Source organism: Cebus imitator, unplaced genomic scaffold, assembly GCF_001604975.1.
Source record: "Cebus imitator isolate Cc_AM_T3 unplaced genomic scaffold, Cebus_imitator-1.0 Scaffold3, whole genome shotgun sequence".
Lineage (NCBI taxonomy): Eukaryota > Metazoa > Chordata > Mammalia > Primates > Cebidae > Cebus > Cebus imitator.
The window spans coordinates 8,918,244-8,936,072 of NW_016107318.1; the positions used below are offsets into that span (position 1 = coordinate 8,918,244).

Below are 17,829 nucleotides of genomic sequence, written 5' to 3' on the forward strand. Positions count from 1 at the left end.
GAATTTAAGGTTTTAATATCCCAATTTCAATGGCATCTTTCCTTATATCCCCCCAAAATTCATAGGTTGAAATTCTACCCTCCCACCATATAAATACACAGGGAGAAGGAGCTATCTTTGAGCCAGAAAATGAACTCTTACCTGACAGTAAACGTGGCAGTGTCTTAATCTTGGACTTCCCAGTTTGAGAACTGTGATATATAGATTTCTCTTGTTTATAAGACACTCAGTTTATGGTATTTTGTTATAACAACTAAAACTGACTAAGACATGTTCCCATTCCAATTTTTAGTATCCCTCTCATGGGCCACAATACTTTGTACCTTACACCCTGGAGCCTGCTGGTACTTGAGTTGAATGACAGGTCTAGAAATAAAGAGAGATCATGAAGGTAGGTCCTCAGGAGAATCAGCAAGACCTGCAACTAGGGGAGACTATTAAAGGTTTTTTTTTAGGTCAAAGGGGACTAATCTTTTCCCTTTTTTGAAACCTTTTTCCTCTTTGAAAAGGGGATGTCACCTTTTCAAAGAGGGAAAATAAAAGACACAATTCAGTCAATGGTAAATAGGAATTTTGGAATTCAGGCAGGGTGGATACTGCTGCTACTGGCCAAAAGCCTCAGCAGAATTTGGAGGTCAAAGTCTTCCAGGTTTAGAATTCTTAGAGGTTATTTTCACTGGAATCTACCTGTGTGTCTCTATTCTGATTTTCAGTATCCCATTCTTCCTCAGTCAATGCCTAACTTTGAAAAGGTGACTTTGTAAGTTTGAAGTTTTAATTTGCATTGTAATTAAGTCACTTGCAAAATGTGACCTTGGGTTTAGTTTTCAGAAATCTTGACCTTGTAGTTACAGGAAATAGGAATTATTTTCAGAGCAATCATAGAAGTTTTCACGTCTTTCATGCAGTTCTTGAATTGGGAACTTAAGATCCTAAGCTTATAAATTCATTTTCCTAAGTTCTTTAGCACAGTTAGAAACACCCAAGTAATTCCATTATGTATTCATTTTAATGAAAATGTTGTAAGGTAGAAAGTATTTGGTTTCCCAAAGTGTTGCCATCTATAGCTGCCTTAATAGTTAGCTAAAGGTGATCATTTGAGTAAGTCTTTTGCCATATCATGCTATGGCTTACCAGTTTCTTCTATACCACTAGAAACAGTCATTATTTGCTTTCAAACCAAATCAGATTACAGAGTCAATTCTAGAATTCACAGAAGCAACACACACACACACACACACACACACACACACACACACACACACCCATCTGTGTGCACATATATATTTTATAAAACATTTTATATTTTATATATTTAGGGATTTGTTAAAGGTAATTAGCTCACACACTTGTGAAAGCTGATTTAAGGGTCTGTAAGGCTGTTGTCTCTGCTTCTGATGCTGAAGCTTGAAGTTCAAGGGAAGGCAGTCAGGAAGGGAATATCACAAGCAGGCTGGAACTTACAAGCATGAGGTGGAAATCCACAAGAATTGACTAAAACTTGTATTAATTCTTACTGACTTCCACCTTGGAGATGAAGTCATCTTGAAGAAATTGGGTCCAGTATTACAAAGATGAAAAATATGCACCTGCCCAAGAATCAAACAAGCTAGAAAAGGAACTAATGGAAGATAGAGAAATGACCTGCCTAGCTGCCATTCCCCACAACAAGAAAGGTCGAACTATCATGGAACATGCATGCTACACAGTGAGTGCTGTTTCCCTTCTACCTTACAAAGCTTTCAGGAATCTCACGTGTGACTCACTCTAACCATAAACAATGAGAAAAGGAACTCTGGGGAATGTAGTTTAGCTTAGCCATATTGACATATTACAAAACCATCACCTTTATTACAGTTCATGATGCTTTTCATAAAATTCTGAATTTTTGTTACACTTTGTTTTGGAGTTCTGCAATTGTATACATAAGTCAGGTTGACTGTAGTATTTTACATAAGAATATGTTGGTGTGTGTATGCACATGCACGTGTATACATTATTTGCATCAAGTTTTGCTATTAAAGTGATGTTAACTTTATAAAGTGAACTAGAATGGTTCTCATCTTTTTTTTCCATGATCTTGGCTATCTGGAATGAGATATAAAATTGTGGTTTCTTATCTACAAGACAGATTAAACTCAGCTATAAAACCATCTGGATTTGTATTCTTATCAAATATAGGTTTTTAACAAAAAGTTGTGTTCATTTTGTGATTATTGCTCTCTTTCTTTTGTAGATTTTGATGTGCAATATAATGGCTACAATGTCATCTTGGCATGTTGCTCTAAAATAATAGATTATATTAAGTAAAAACTCTAGTGCTAAAAGGCAGTCACCTTTGGAGTGAAGATAAAGATGAAAGTGAACAGTTATTAAATCCTTACAATGTGCTAGATATTATTTTAAATTGTTTGCATACATTTTCTCTTTTTTTCTGTGTGGTGGAGAAAATCTGTGAGATATATGATATTGGCTCCATTTTAAGTTGAAGAATATGAAACCCATAAAGATTAAGGCATTTGCCCCATGACTCTCAGTCAGTGTGTGTGGTGCAAGGATTCAAATCCAGCTAAGCAGAGGCCAGTTACAAAACAGTGTTAATATGGGTCTTTGAGAAATTGCATGGAAACAACCCTGAGTTAAGTAACTACATGACTTAGAAAGAATCAAGTTGAGAGAGGGTTTGCTTGATGTTGTTTGTTTTGTTTTTATTTTGGCTTTTCAGATGAAGAATTCAGTTTCTTGCGTGGCCTTGTTGCTTTTTGCCTGTGTGTTCCAACTTTCCCACATAAAATTTATGCATTTAAAAAAATATAACGAAGCTTTGTGGAGTCCTGTTACTTGAGTCAAAATGCTATACTAAAAAAGAGTGTATTATTTTCAACCTAACTAGTTATACTGTAAATTAAAGACTTGGCAAACTAACTAAACACCCAGTAAATACTCCATAAATTCAAACTGAGGACTTTTAGGTTGGAAAGTTTATATTATCCATCTTGGTATTCGTCTAAAATTCTGTGCCTTAGCCACAGTCAGTGTTCACTAAATCTATTGAATGTTGAAATCTCTTACGTTGAACTACATAAAACTGTCTTGGTATTTAATCACTGTGTATTACTATATCTTTTTTTTCCTTTTCCTATTGATTCTTTTTATGCCAACCACATTTATCATTTCTACAAGGTTGTTTCCAAAATTGAACTCCAAGGTACATACAGAAATCTTTTCCTTATAAATATTTTGTGTATATTATACATTTGTTTTTCTCTAAGTGTGCCACCTTTCATAGACATTGCCCTATTGTCAGCCTTGTTGCCATTGATGCAATTATAATCTTCCATGATTAATGTCTTAGCTGTTTTACAGACTTTTGCTATCTGCATACATATTTCTAAATCTGTCTTTCATCCTGCCTGAGACAAAATAGCTTTTTATCATTTATTTTCTTTCCATTTCTATCTTTTGCTATATTCCAGTTTTTTGGTCTTTGGAGCATATATTTTATCTCTCTTTAAATGATACTGTACATTGTTGCCTCCTAGCTGACAAAGTCTAGCCTTTCTCTGAAAACATCCTCCTGATTTTTAATAGGGCTCTAACCTACTTAATTCTAGCTTGCTACTTTGACTATATTAGTCTCTATTTTGTGGACTTGAAAACATGGCTTTATTCCATCTTTTTAAAAAATAGATAGTATTCCAGGAAAACAAATAAACAACTAATAGATATACTTTTTGTCACTGCTTGGGCTTTATTTTGTTGCTGCTGTTATTATTGGTTTTGTTGTGGAGGAAATGTTAGTCTTCAGTGCTCTATTGCTATCTTTCTTTCCCTCACTTTGATTGTTGAAATAGCAGTCAGGTTTTTGGATTCGCCCTTTCCATGCCCATAACATGTTGTTTACCAAGTTACCAAAGCAGTGTACATGCATGAATACATATTATTTCACTGTATCCTTGATTTTTGACAAGGACTTTATACCTAAACATCTAAACTTAGATACATATAACTGGCACAATTCTGGAGTCCCAGAAAAATTGTAAGAATCCGAAACTACTTACTTCTAATTTTACTTACTGCTTTTTTTTTTCTTTCTTTCTTGATAACTCTGTAAACACACAGAGAATAAATACAATAAATTGTCAAGGTGAAAAGTTAATATTTTGAGATTAAAATTTCATATGATAGTAAGTTCAATTCTGTCTCCTGCCAACTCAAAATATGCCATTTCAAGTTAAAGGAAGGGGGAGAAGATAGAGTGTTTGGGTGTGTTGCAGATTATTGATGTTAAAAAAAATCCAAAATGGAAAAATCTCAACTATACCTCCAGTTACTAGTTCTCATATATAATTAAAGTATATATAGTAATTTCTTCTTAGCATTATGTCCGTTATTTCTGTTTCTGTCAGGTTGTATTTTGGTTTCCTGATCACCTTCCTATAACTTCCAACAGAAGTGCAGTGTATAAAATTGACTGTGAGTTTATTATTCTAGTTTCCTTACTACACTCTATTTTCATTATCATCTCTATCTACATTTGGTTTCAGTTTCCTTGACTTTCATTTTAAACACACAGCTTATTTCTTGCTCTTGGTACCCTCTTCTTGATTATTTTTATTTATGACTTCACTATCTTACTCTTATCTAAACTATGAATGCAATAATAGTAATTTTTCTTCTACACATTTCATCTTGCAAATATATATATAGTTTTTTCATAAACTTCAATTGTGGCAAAACATTTATATGGATACACAATTCTCTAGTTTCAGAAATGGCCTTTGCTATTGTTTTTCTTTAACCATTACCAAAGTCCACTGAAATGTAGCCACTTACTGAATATTGCTAGTAATTATATTGTGTGAAGAAGAAATTACATATTTTTAAATATATGGGCAATGAGTTCCAGAGTTATCTAAGAAGCCAGTTTAATATTCCTGATTTCTCTATTATTGTTTCCAACATTTTTGTTTGTTCTTTCACATTATTTCAGTTTCAATTGTTATTTAGTTACTTACTTGAAAAATACATGATGATAAGAGATTGTTTATTTATATTTTCAACATACAAAATGTTTCAGGGCAGGAGTTATGTAATGTAAATGAGATAAAATATAGATACTCTGAATAAATTTTTGCGGATCCTCTTGACAATCTTTACTCGCAAGGCTACTCTTATAACAGACTTTGGAAGCTCCAAAAGGTAGGAGGGTGAGAGAAGACTGAGGGATGAACTACTACCTATTGGGTACAGGGTGTACTATTGGGGTGATGCGTACACAAAAAGCCACTCCACCACCATACAATACATCCGTGTAGCACAACAGCATATGTACCCCCTAAATCTATCAAAATAAAAAAATAAAAATTTTTAATATTAAAAAGCCTATTCTTAATATAAAAACCAGTATAATTTTTACATCAAATTTAAACACTTAAGACTTTGCACATTTTATTTCCATTTTCATGGAAAGACATTAAACTATTAATATTTTTTAAAAGAAGCTACATACTAAAACATGGATGTAAGCTTAAATAACCTTAAATATATGCCCAAAAAGTTGATTGTCAGTATAATGTGGTATAATTTTCACAGTTCACAAAACTGACAATTATTTGAAGATGATAGGTTCTCATTATATTAAAAGAAAACAAAAGGAAGGGTTAGAAAATTCCATTTTTGAACGTGGTGTTTCATGCTGTTTCCACTAGGAACCATCTTTTGAAACATTGCAAAGGACTTTAAAATATGTTCGATGTCTCCATTCTCATCTGTGTCAGTTGTTAAGGCACCCTATCTCTACCTGCAAAAAAAGCAGATTGTCCTCTATGCCTCCATCCCCAGCCACCTCACTGAATGCACACATTGTGAATTAAAAAACACTGAAATTTTCCTTGAAAATGGTTGTCTCTAATTGATCAGGTCCTCACTTAAATTAGGAAAAATAGAATATAGCAATGAATGACAACAATGTGTGGTGTGTTCGCATTTATCAAAATCTATGCTGTGGTTAGAGAGGAAGAAAAATATTTTGATAGAAAGAAGAAAAATTATGGTATGAACTCAGGGAGCAATTGCTATTACTACCTCATATGCAATCCCGTATTTCCTACTGCTAATTTGTTCCCTGGAATTATTTAGAGATCACTTTTCCTAAATTTCAAGGTATACGGTTTGAGAAACACCGATTTCAATCAGTGGTTTAGTCAACATAAGTTGTTATTGGTACATCAGTCAATTGTGTTTAAACTATGTGTGTACAAAGATAAAAGTTGACAGTTCAGCTTACACCAAAGGAAAAACAGAGTACTGTTAATACAAATTCAATTATTTACAGATCATTAATACTGTAAAAAATGCATGAATAATTTTTCTGTTCGTACTCAAGAGCCCAAATTTGGTGAAAAATACTTTAAAATTCTGCACTTGGAAATGTCAAAAATTTCCTAAAATTTTTCGTATCTTGTGTGTAAGTATGAGTTAATTAGATATATATACAAATAATTTATCCTTATATTGCCAATATATTCAAACATAAAAGTGAGAAATAAATTAATGAATATATTCATTGTATAGATTGGTGTTAGAAATTAAAATAGAGATGTGGATGTTTTCTAACCTCAAGAGCTATTTGTATTTTCCTGGAAAGGGTTTAGAATGTTAACATGTTATGTTAGTGGGGCTTTAAATTCACTTATATTCCTACTGAGTATGTGTTCTTTAAAAGCAAAGCACAATTCAAATTGCATATTTCCACTGTGTATGATATCATTTAGCTTCAAGTAATAAGTATACTAAGTGTTCATCATACATATATTACACATATATTGCAAATGCATTTAATTTTTATTTTATTTGTAATTATACTTTTCTAGATTACATTTCTACATGATAATATGCATTTGCCTGGATAAACATATATAATTATAAGATTTATAGTTATCCCTGGTAAAGGGGAACATGATATACACTATCATTTTGTAATGTATAATTCAATTGATGGCACATTAGGACTTTTAACGTAAGGCTTATAATGTAAATTTCAATTCTGTACTCTGTCATTAACTAACAAATGCTGAATTATTTCCTTCCTTAGACATACACCATTGGAATCCATTTAAAGTGTTTAATAATGTATTAATAAACCATGATTTTCCAGCAGAGTTTCTCAACTCTCATTACTGGCACCAGCTCTTGTGCTGCCAATCAAATTAGAATGCCATGGTTTCTTAGTAAATAAAGGTTAATTGGACATATAAAGGGAAACTGAACATCAGAAATATCCATACTCACATCCTTCTCTAAAAAATTAGATTACTAGATTTCAACTTACTATACATGCAGCTAAAATATCTTTATTTCTCATTTTGAACACAAAGAGCTGTTTATAATTTCAGAAAACTCAGACATATCAGGCTTATTGCTTTCATCTTTGTTGACTTAAGTTTTCTGACTGATAATACAGCATAAGGAAAAAAAGTTCATGTAGGATCATTTGTGTTTCATAAACTTTCCTGTAAATGCTTTTTCAAAACTATCCTCTCCAACCTCAAAACTCTTATTCTTCACAAATATGCAAAAAATATTTACACATATATATATCATTATTTCCTCTAAATAGTTTCTATTTCCATTCTTACTTTCTGATCTGTTACTTAGCTTCAGATATGGCCTGCTTTTGATGAGTTCTGTATTCTAGTATTGAATTCAGATGTGAACCATGTGTTTGAACATGTGAATTCTTACTAATAAAGTTCCAATAGAACTATATATAAAAAACTTACAAAGTGGATACTGACTTTCACCAGCTACATACTTTTAGAAATTTAAATTTACCTAGTGAGAAAAATAAGAATATGCTTGCTGAGGATTAAATATTCAGAGAACAGTTGAGGATTAAATGTTCAGAAAAACTACTCCAGATACAGTACACTTATTAATGCTGGATAAAATAGAAAGATATATATTTAAAGCATGCCTGATACAGTTAGAAATTTAGAGAATGCTTTAGAAACCAGAAATAATAAGAAAGTAAAATCCATATTAATAAGAAAGTAGAGCCAATAATTGCTAGTTTAGAGGCTGGCTTTCAGTCAGTGAGTTAGGCATGCTAGCATCTAAGCCAAGCCAGAGGACAAACCAGGTTGGGGGCTACTAACCCCACCCACACCCCATTATCCCATGTTCATATTCTAAATCCCCAAAGAAAGAATTCCTAGTATATGATCTGAAAGAATAATAAAATTCCCAGGAGAATAAGAATTTGGGAATTTAAGCCAATCTCATCATTGTCTCTAAATTCTAAACACATATCTTCAATAACCCTACATTTGTACAACCTTTTCTCAAAATCCCCTAATTTTAAACTTGAAAATGTCTTTGAAGGAAAGTGCAAGTTGTTATTATCCCTTGCAATAATTAAGCACAATCACTTGGGAGAAGCACACGCAAATCATCTCTGTGGAAATAATTTCAAACCCATGCCTCAAAGATTTCCCACAAATGTCCAAGGATGACAGGCCCTAAAGATTTCCAACAAATGTCCAAGGAAGGTAGGCTCATCACTGAAAATTACTAAACTATGAGAAAAACTAACTACCATGAGGAAACATGAGATAAACATCTAAAATGTGTAATTAGGCCCAAAGTAAATTTAGCTATTAAAAGATCAGATGCAAAGTATAAAACAATATTTTAAAGAAATATAAAATATACTGAAACAATGACAGAGACTATCAATATCAATAAGCCAGATTTGAAAAAATACAAATGACAAATTCTAAAAAAATTTAAAAATTGTACATTCTAAATATTGTATGTTATAACCTACAAACAAGACAGAAAAAGACAGTCTGAAGAAACAATAATAAACATATATGTAACTATGTGGATATACTTTTTATGCAGATTATATATATTAACATTTAATATTCACAGCAGCATTATCAGTTAGATATTCTTGCAATTCTTATTTTGTAGGTGATATATTAGCAGGGAGATTTTTTTTAATGCGTGTAAATCCTACATATAGTGAATGGTAGAGACAGAATTTGAATGCAGTTTCATTCCAGAATCCATAGTTTGCAGCTACATTGTAATAGGAATCTCACAGAAAAGAAGATACTAGTATTCAGTAAACAAATAAAATGATGCTTAACCTGAATAACAATCAGAGAAATACATATTGAAGTATGGGATATGAGATCATAACTTCCATCTAGGAAGATATAAAGTCTGACAATGTTAAATGTTTGCTAAATGTGCAGCTTTGGAGATGCTTACAATGCCTAGGGGTGTAAAAATTTATACACTCACTACAGAAAAAAAATTTGACATTATCTATTAAGCTCAATAGGTGTGTATCTTTATGAATTCCAAAAATATTTTGCATGATTTTAGATATATGTTTTAAAATTTAAATGCACAGTAGAGCGAAATGACAATTAGGGATTTCTTTGGATTATTAATTCTCACTAATACCATGGGTAAAATTCTATCTCATATAATGTGATAGATCCATCTTACCTTGCTTTGGACTGTAACATAACATGATTTCTTAGCAAACATGTTGTTCCTCCATTAAATTGAACTTATGTATTCCAATATTTTAGTTACCGTGCATGAGAATCTCTATCGGTGTTAATGTAGAATTAATATCAATAAAGATGGATGTTTCTGATCTGAAGAATGTACCCTGGTGAAGTTAAAATGAGTGTTTTACCCACCGATGTGTTGACTACAGATTAAGCATAAAATATATATACATATATATAATCCTATATAAAGTGATATATACTTGGTTAATTTCAATTTTTTTTATTGTAGATATGGGGTTACATGATCAGGTTTACCATGGGTATATTGCACTGAGATAGTGAGTATAGTATTCAATAAGTTGTTTTTCAACCCATACTCCCTCCCTCCCTTCCTTTGCAGAAATCTTTAGTGTCTATTGTTCACGTGTTTATGTCCATGTGTGCTCAATATTCAGCTCCCTCTTTTAAGTGAGAACAAATGACATTAGGTTTTCTGTCCCTGTCTTACTTTGCTTAGGATCATGACCTCTAGCTCCATTCACTTTGTTGCAGGCACCTGGTTTCACTGTTTATTATGGCTGTGTATATATTCCATAGTGTATATGATATACATTTTTTAATCTAATTCACCACTGATGGGTTGATTACATGTCTTTGCTATTATGCATAGTGTGACAATGATCATACAAGTGCATGTGTAATTTTGGTATAATGATCCATTTTCCTTTGTGTATTTACCCAGTAGTCAGATTGCTGGGTTGAACGGTAGCTCTGTTTTAAGTTAGTTGAGACTTTTCCAAACTGCTTTCCACAGTGGCTGAACTAATTTGCATTTTTGTCAATGTTATATAAGCATTCCCTTTTTTTTGCAGCCTTACCAGCATTTGCTGTTTTTTGAGTTTTTAGTAATAGCCATTCTGACTGGTATGAGATGGTATCTGTACCTCTGTGGTTTTGCTTGGCTATCTCTGATGATCAGTAATGAGTGTTTTTTCTTACATTTGTTGGCTGCTTGTATGTCTTTTGAGAAGTGTCTGTTCCTATCCTTTGCCTGTTTTATAAAGACTTGTTTTTTTTGTTGATTTAAGTTCCCCATAGATCTGAATATTAGATTTTTGTTGGATGCATAGATTGTGAATATTTTCTTTCATTCTGCAGATTGTTTACTCTATTGATAGTGTCTTTTGCTGTGCTGAAGCCCTTTAGTTTAATTAAGTCCCACTTGTAATTTTGGTTTTTTGTAGCACTTCCTTTAGGGGACATAGCCAAAAATTATTTTCCAAGGCCAAAGTTGAGAAAGGTATTAACTAGTTTTTTCTTCTATGATGTTTATGGTTTGAGGTCTTACATTTAAATATTTAATTTATCTCAAGTTAATTTTTGTATACAGTAAAAGGTGAGGGTCCAGTTATAGTCTTCTGCATATGGCTAGCCAGTTATTCCAGTGCCACTTATTGAACAGAGAGTTCTTTCCCCATTCCTTGTTTTTGTCAGCCTCATCAAAGACCAGATGGTTGTAAGTGTGTGGCTTTATTTCTGGGTTCACTATTCTCTTCCATTGGTGACTATGTCTGTTTTTACGCCAATACCATCCTGTTTTGGTTGCTGCAGCTCTGTAGTATAATTTAAAGGCAGGTAATGTGATTCTTTCAGTTTTATTTTTTGCTCAGGATGGCTTTTGCTATTCTGGAACATTCTTGGTTACATAGAAATTTTAGTACTTTTTTTCCATTTTTATGAAGTATGTCATTGGTCTTTTGATAGGAATAGTGTTCAATCTATAGATTGCTTTGGGTAGTACTTTTTTTAGACAGTTGGCAGGGCTAGTTGAGGTTTCATTTTGAAAAATAAAATGAATTGTTTTGTATCTGTAGGCATGGGCAAAGGGGATACCCCAGACAGTGAGCTCCCCTCATGGGTGTGCTGAGGGCAAGGGCAGAGCCTCAGGTGAGTCTCCTGTTCCCTGTGCCCTCCTGCACAGCAGCTTCCCTCTCAATCACTGGGGCAGCTACAGAAGAGGTAGGCTGGGAGAGGCTGCCCTGGCTGTTCACTTGGGCAGAATGTCAGAAGACTTGGACACCAGCTTCCCATCGCAGGTCACGATCTTCTTCACAACCATGGCCCTGGAGGAGTTGGTACAGTTGAAGAAGCTGGAGGCCCCCATAGGCTGAGCTCAACTCACCTGCATAACCACTGGTGGTCTTCGTATGGGTACTCATGTTCTGCATTCCAGACTCCAGTTGGCTCTCCTCGTCCTCCAGCAGCTTCCTATAGGTGGCAATCTTGAGGTCCAGGGCTAGCTTGACATTCATCAACTCCTGGTACTTCACAGCTGCTACACTGTGTCCTGCTTGGCCAGCTGCAGGGCGGCCTCCAGCTCAGATAGCTTTGGCATCCTTAACGGCCACCTTCCAGCTCTGCTCAGCATCTGTGATGGTGGACTCCAGGGAAGCTCTCTGGCCTTTCAGGACTTCTATCTCTGCCTGGAGCCAGCTGTTGTTCCAGTTCATTAGGAAGATCTCACTTTGCACGCTGTGGGTCATCCTCATGCTTCCCAGCCTGCATCTGCACCTCTTCATACTTGATCTGCTACACGCTCTTAGCCTCAGCCCGGCTTAGGTTGGCACTCTCCTTGCGCTGCTCCTTGACTTCAGCAATGATGCTGTCCATGTCCAAGGAGCATCTGTTGTCCGTGGACAGTACCACAGATGTGTGTGAGATCTGGGACTGCAGCTCATGGATCTCTTTTTCATACAGCTGCCTGAGGAAGTTGATCTCATCAGTCAGCCCTTCTAGGAGAGACTCCATCTCTACCTTGTCCATGTAAACTTCATCCACATCCTTCTTGATGAGGACAAATTCATTCTCTTATCTGTGTATGCTTACTGATCCTAGTTTGTTGAGGGTTTTTATCATGAAGAGATGTTAGATTTTATCATAATATGTTTCTGCATCTATTGAGATGATCATATGGCTTTTGCTTTTACTTATGTTTATGTGATAAATCAAATTTATTGATTTGCCTATGATAAATCAGACTTGCAGCCCAGGAATGAAACCTACTTAATTCTGGGTATTAACTTTTTTATGGGTGGCTAGACTCAGTTTGCTAGTGTTTTGTTGAAGATTTTTGCATCTATGTTTATTAGTGATATTGGCCTGAAGTTTTTTTGTTTGTTTGTTTTTGTTGATGTATCTCTGCCAGATTTTAGTGTTAGGATGTTTCTGATTTATAGAATGAGTTAGGGAGAAGTATCCTCAATTTTGTTTGAATGGGTTCAGTAGGACTGATACCAATTCTTCCTCATATATCTAGTAGAACTTAGCTATGAATCCATCTGGTACTAGGCTTTTTTTTTTTTTTTTTTGGAATAGTTTCAGTAGAAATGGTACCAGTTATTTATAGATTTGGTAGAATTCAATTGTGAATCTGTCTGGTCTAGGGCTTTTTTTGGTTGGTAAGTTTTTAAATACTGATACAATTTCAGAACTTGTTATTGGCCTGCTCAGATTTTCCTTTTCTTCCTGGTTCAATCTTGGGAGATCATGTTTCTAGGACTTTAACAATTTTCTGTAGATTTTCTAATTTGTGTGCATATAGATGTTCATAATGATCTCTAAGAATCTTTTGTATTTCTGTGGGATCAGTTGTAATGCTATCTTTGTCATTTCTAATTGTGTTTATTTGGATTTTTTTCTTTGTTAATCTAGCTAGTGGTCTATCAATCTTATATCTTCTTTCCCAAAACCAACTCTTGTTTCCTTGAACTTTTATACAGACTTTTTGCATCTCAGTTTCACTCAGTTCTGTTCTGATTTTAGTTATTTCTTTTCTTTTTCTAGCTTCAGGGTCAGTTTATTCTTTTTTTTCCTAGTTCCTTGAGGTGCAAAGTTAGATTGTTAATTTGAGATCTTTCTAATTTCTTAAAGAAGGTGTTTAGCACTATAAACTTTCCTCTTAACACTGCTTTGTCTGCATCCCTAAGATGTTTGTATGTTCAGTTACTATTTTTATTAATTACAAAAAATTTTTAAATATCTGCCTTTAATGTTCACACAAGAATTATTGAGGAGCAAGTTGTTTAATTTATGTGTATTTGAGTGGTTTTGAGAGATCTGCTTAATATTGATTTTTATTTTTATTTCCCTGTGGTTCGAGACTATGCATGGTATGATTTTATTTTTTTGAATTTATTGAGATTTGCCTTATGAGAGAGCATGTGGTTGATCATAGCATACGTTCTATGTGCAGATGAGAGAGATGTTTATTTTGAGATTTTGGGGTGGAGTGTCCTGTAGATGTCTATTAGGTCTAATTGTTCACATATTGAGCTTAATTCTAGAGTTAAGTTTTCTGCCTTGGTGGTCTATATAATGCTGTCAGTGGGTTGTTGAAATCCCCCACTATTATTGTGTAGTTTTCTCGGTCTTTTTATTAGGCCATGAGGAACTCGTTTTGTGAATCTGCATGCTCCAATGTTGGGTGCATGTATACTTAGGGTAGTTAAATCTTCTTGTTGGATTGAACATTTTCTTGTTATGGGATGCCATTCTTTGTCCTTAATTTTTATTGGTTTAATGTCTGCTTTATCTGGTATAAGAATAGTGACTCCTGCTCTTTTTTTGCTTTCCATTTGCATGGTATATGTTTTTTCATCCTTTTACTTCGAACCTGTGGGTATTGTTACATTTGAGATGAATCACTGGAAGATAGCAGATGATTAGGTCTTGTTTTTGTTTGTTTGTTTGTTTTTATACAGTATGACACTCTATAACTTTTAATTGAGGGCATTTAGCCCATTTACAATCAGTGTTAGTATTAGTATGTGAGATTTTTCTCCTATGTTCATGTTGTTAGCTAGTTTTTATGCAGACTTGGCTGTGTGATTGTTTCATAGTGCCTGTGGGCTATGTCCTTAAGTGTGTTTTAGTGGTAGCAGGTGTCATTTTTCAATTCCATTTTTAGCACTCTCTTAAGGACCTGTTGTAAGGCTGGTCTGGTCTAAACAAATTCTCTTAGCATTTGATGATCTGAGACAGATTTTATTTCTTCTTTACTTTCAAACTTATTTTGGCAGGATATAAAACATTTGTTGGAATTTCTTTTCTTTAGGCATGCTGAAAATAGATCCACAGTCTCTTCTGGCTTGTAAAGTTTCTGCTACAGGTCTGCTGCTAGTCTGATGGGGTTCTCTGTGTAGTTACTTGTCCCTTTTCTCTTGCTGCCTTTAATATTTTTCTTTTACATTGACCTTGATGAAACTAATAACTTTGTGCTTTGTGGATGGTCATCTTGTATAGTATCTAGCTGGGGTTTCCTGTAGTTTTTTAAAATTTATTTGCATGTCAATCTCTCTAGAAAGATTAGGAAAATTTCTATGGACTATACCCTCAAACATATTTTCCAAGTTGTTATTTTTTTTCTTTTTCTTTCAAGAATGCCAATGAGCAATGAGTGATAGATTTGGTCTCTTCATATAATCCTGTATTTCTCAGAGGTTTTATTCTTTAAAAAAAATCATATTTTCTATACTTTTGACTGACTGGCTTGAATCAAAGAACCAGTCTTTGTGCTCTGACATTCTTTCCTCAGCTTGTTTTACTCTGCTGTTAATATTTCTGATTGCATTATGAAATAATTATTGTAGTGAATTTTTCAGATATAGAAGCTTAGTTTGTTTCATTCTTAAAATGGCTATGTTGTCTTTTAGCGCTCGAAATATTTTACTGGATTTCTTGGATTGGATTTCCACTTTCTTCTGAATTACATGTCACTTCAGTTATTTCAGACTGACTGGTTATTAACCATTTGTTGGGAAGCTAGTGGACCCATCTGCAAGTATGAGGACACTAACTTTTGAATTACCAGAGTTCTTACACAGATTTTTTCTCTTCTTAGAGTGCTAGTGTTCTTTTAACTATAAGTTGAATATAGTCAGTTAACTTTATATCTGGATAGTTTTGGCAGGCTGAGGCTCCGGGCAGAGTCTTAATTTGTGGCTACATTCTTGCCTTTGGTTTCACAGTAGGGTATATTAGCAAAGTATTTTTGTTGTGGCTTGGGCGTTGATTCAGTAGATAGTGCTTAAGAGTAATCGCTTGTATTAGGCTTTTACTCGGCTGGATGGCTTTTTTATATTTCCTGGTGTTCGGAACCCTACTCTGTGATGTGGTGTGGAGAGAGATTACCCTCTGATGAAGACCACTCCTGGGCCTTGGGGGTATCCCTGTATTTGTTTGTTTTTATGCTGCTGATAAAGACATACCCAAGACTGGGTAATTTATAAAGGAAAAGAAGTTTAATTCCATGTGACTGGGAGGCCTCACAATCATGGCAGAAGGCGAAGGGCACACCTTACATCTCAGCAGGCAAAAGAGAATGAGAGGCAGGCAAAAGAGGAAACTGCTTCTGAAACCATCAGATCTCGTAAGACATATTCATCACCACAAGAACGGTATGGGGGAAACTGCCCTTATGATTCAGTTACCTTCCACTGGGTCCCTCCCACAACATGTCAGAATTATGGAAACTATAATTCAAGATGAAATTTCGGTTGGGACACAGCCAAACCATATAGGCTCCCTTTGATCACTAGCACTACACCTGCATCTCTTTTGTTAAGCGGTCCAAGCCATGGGGTTCCTGTGGGTGGAAGCTGCAGCAGGGAGATAGACCATACATTTTCCAGGCCAGCCCTGTGGAGGGAGGCGCACCCTTCTCACATGGCTCCCCATGAGCCCATGTGAGTCACTCCTCTCAGTTCTCTGACAGTGGGCTCCTCTCCTGCTTGAGTGCTGCCCAGGAATCTCTGCTCAGCATTCCCAAGCTGCACACTCCTGCCCTGGGATGATCTCAGGTGTTTTGTCCCCTCTCCAGCTTGGGGGCAGCTGGGGCAAGGATTCTGGTGGCAGCAATGGTAGGGCTTGTCAGTTGCCTCTGGTGGCTCCACCCCAGAGAACTATATAGCCATGGTCAAATGAAGTCATTAGCTGGGTTTTCTCTCTGTAAGAGCAGTGTGCACTAGCTGCAATTGCTTTCTTGATGAATCCCTATGTGGCTGTTTGGATGACCTGCTAGAAGAATTAGTGTTTGCTTACTACTGTGTCTCTCTCTGTGAGAGCAGTGAATACCAGCTGCTTCTAGTCAACCATCTTGGTGCTTCTCAAATAATATTTTTGAAAATAAAAGCATATGGGTAATTTTGTCAAGAAGTGAAAAAAGAAAACATATATAAACATTGTTCACAAACAGTGATATTGAGATTATAAACATTCAAAATCAAAATTTCTGAAAATATAATTTATGTTGAATTTAGGTTTCCATGTTAAACAGAAACATTTGCGGTTACTTCTTTATGTCATTAGTAAAAATTCTTTTTCTGTAAGAATTAAGTTTAATATAACTGGGAAAAAATTAAATTATACCTTATTACTCCCCCCCAAAAAATATTGTGCATACTCTATGACTCGGTAATTCTATTTCTAACATATCTTGAGAAATTCTTTCACTTGCGTGCTGGTAAATCTGTATAAGAATATTTGTAGCATTATTGTTTGTATTAGTTAAAAACCGGTAACAACCAAAATATCAATCAATAGTATGAGTAAATGAGATATATTAAAACAATGGAATAGTATAGAACAATTAAAAAATGAGTGAATTCCGTAAATCAATATATTTTCTCCCATTTTAAGATGAAGTATAATTCCATTAATATACATTTAAAAATTAGGCTTCATTTAAAAGTACTATTTAGGAATATGTATATTTCGCAAAACTGTGGTAAGAGAAAAATCATGAAACTGACATCTACAAACTCTGGAAAGTACAGACCTTTTCAGGTAGGGAAGAGAATGCAATCAGAGTGGTACGCTAAGAAGAATGTAAAATGGTTATTTCTCTTTTATTTCATAAGCTTAGACATTTCCAAAGTAAATTTTCATCTTAAAAACATAATTAGATAGATTCTTTGGTATATATGTTATATTGCTGTTATGTCCGTTAAATATAGTATATAAGTACTCCTCAGTAAATCTGTTATATTTATTAATTTTTAAAGGGAAGAAAAATATATTAAAAACTTTTTCTTATGAAGCTTTATCACTCAATAGCTGCAAGTTTGGAAGTTATTTAAATACCTTAGGTACATTTCTTTTATTTTTTTTATTTTATTTTTTCTCATTTATTTTATTGCATTTTAGGTTTTGGGGTACATGTGAAGAACATGCAAAATTGTTGCATAGGAACACACGTGGCAGTGTGATTTGTTGCCTTCCTCCCCATCACCTACAT

The 17,829-nt window shown here is 34.4% G+C and overlaps 1 pseudogene; it reads right to left on the bottom strand.

Moving 5' to 3' along the window:
• Positions 1–11,583: 11,583 nt before the first annotated feature.
• Positions 11,584–12,359, bottom strand: LOC108305971 (annotated as a pseudogene).
• Positions 12,360–17,829: the final 5,470 nt, after the last annotated feature.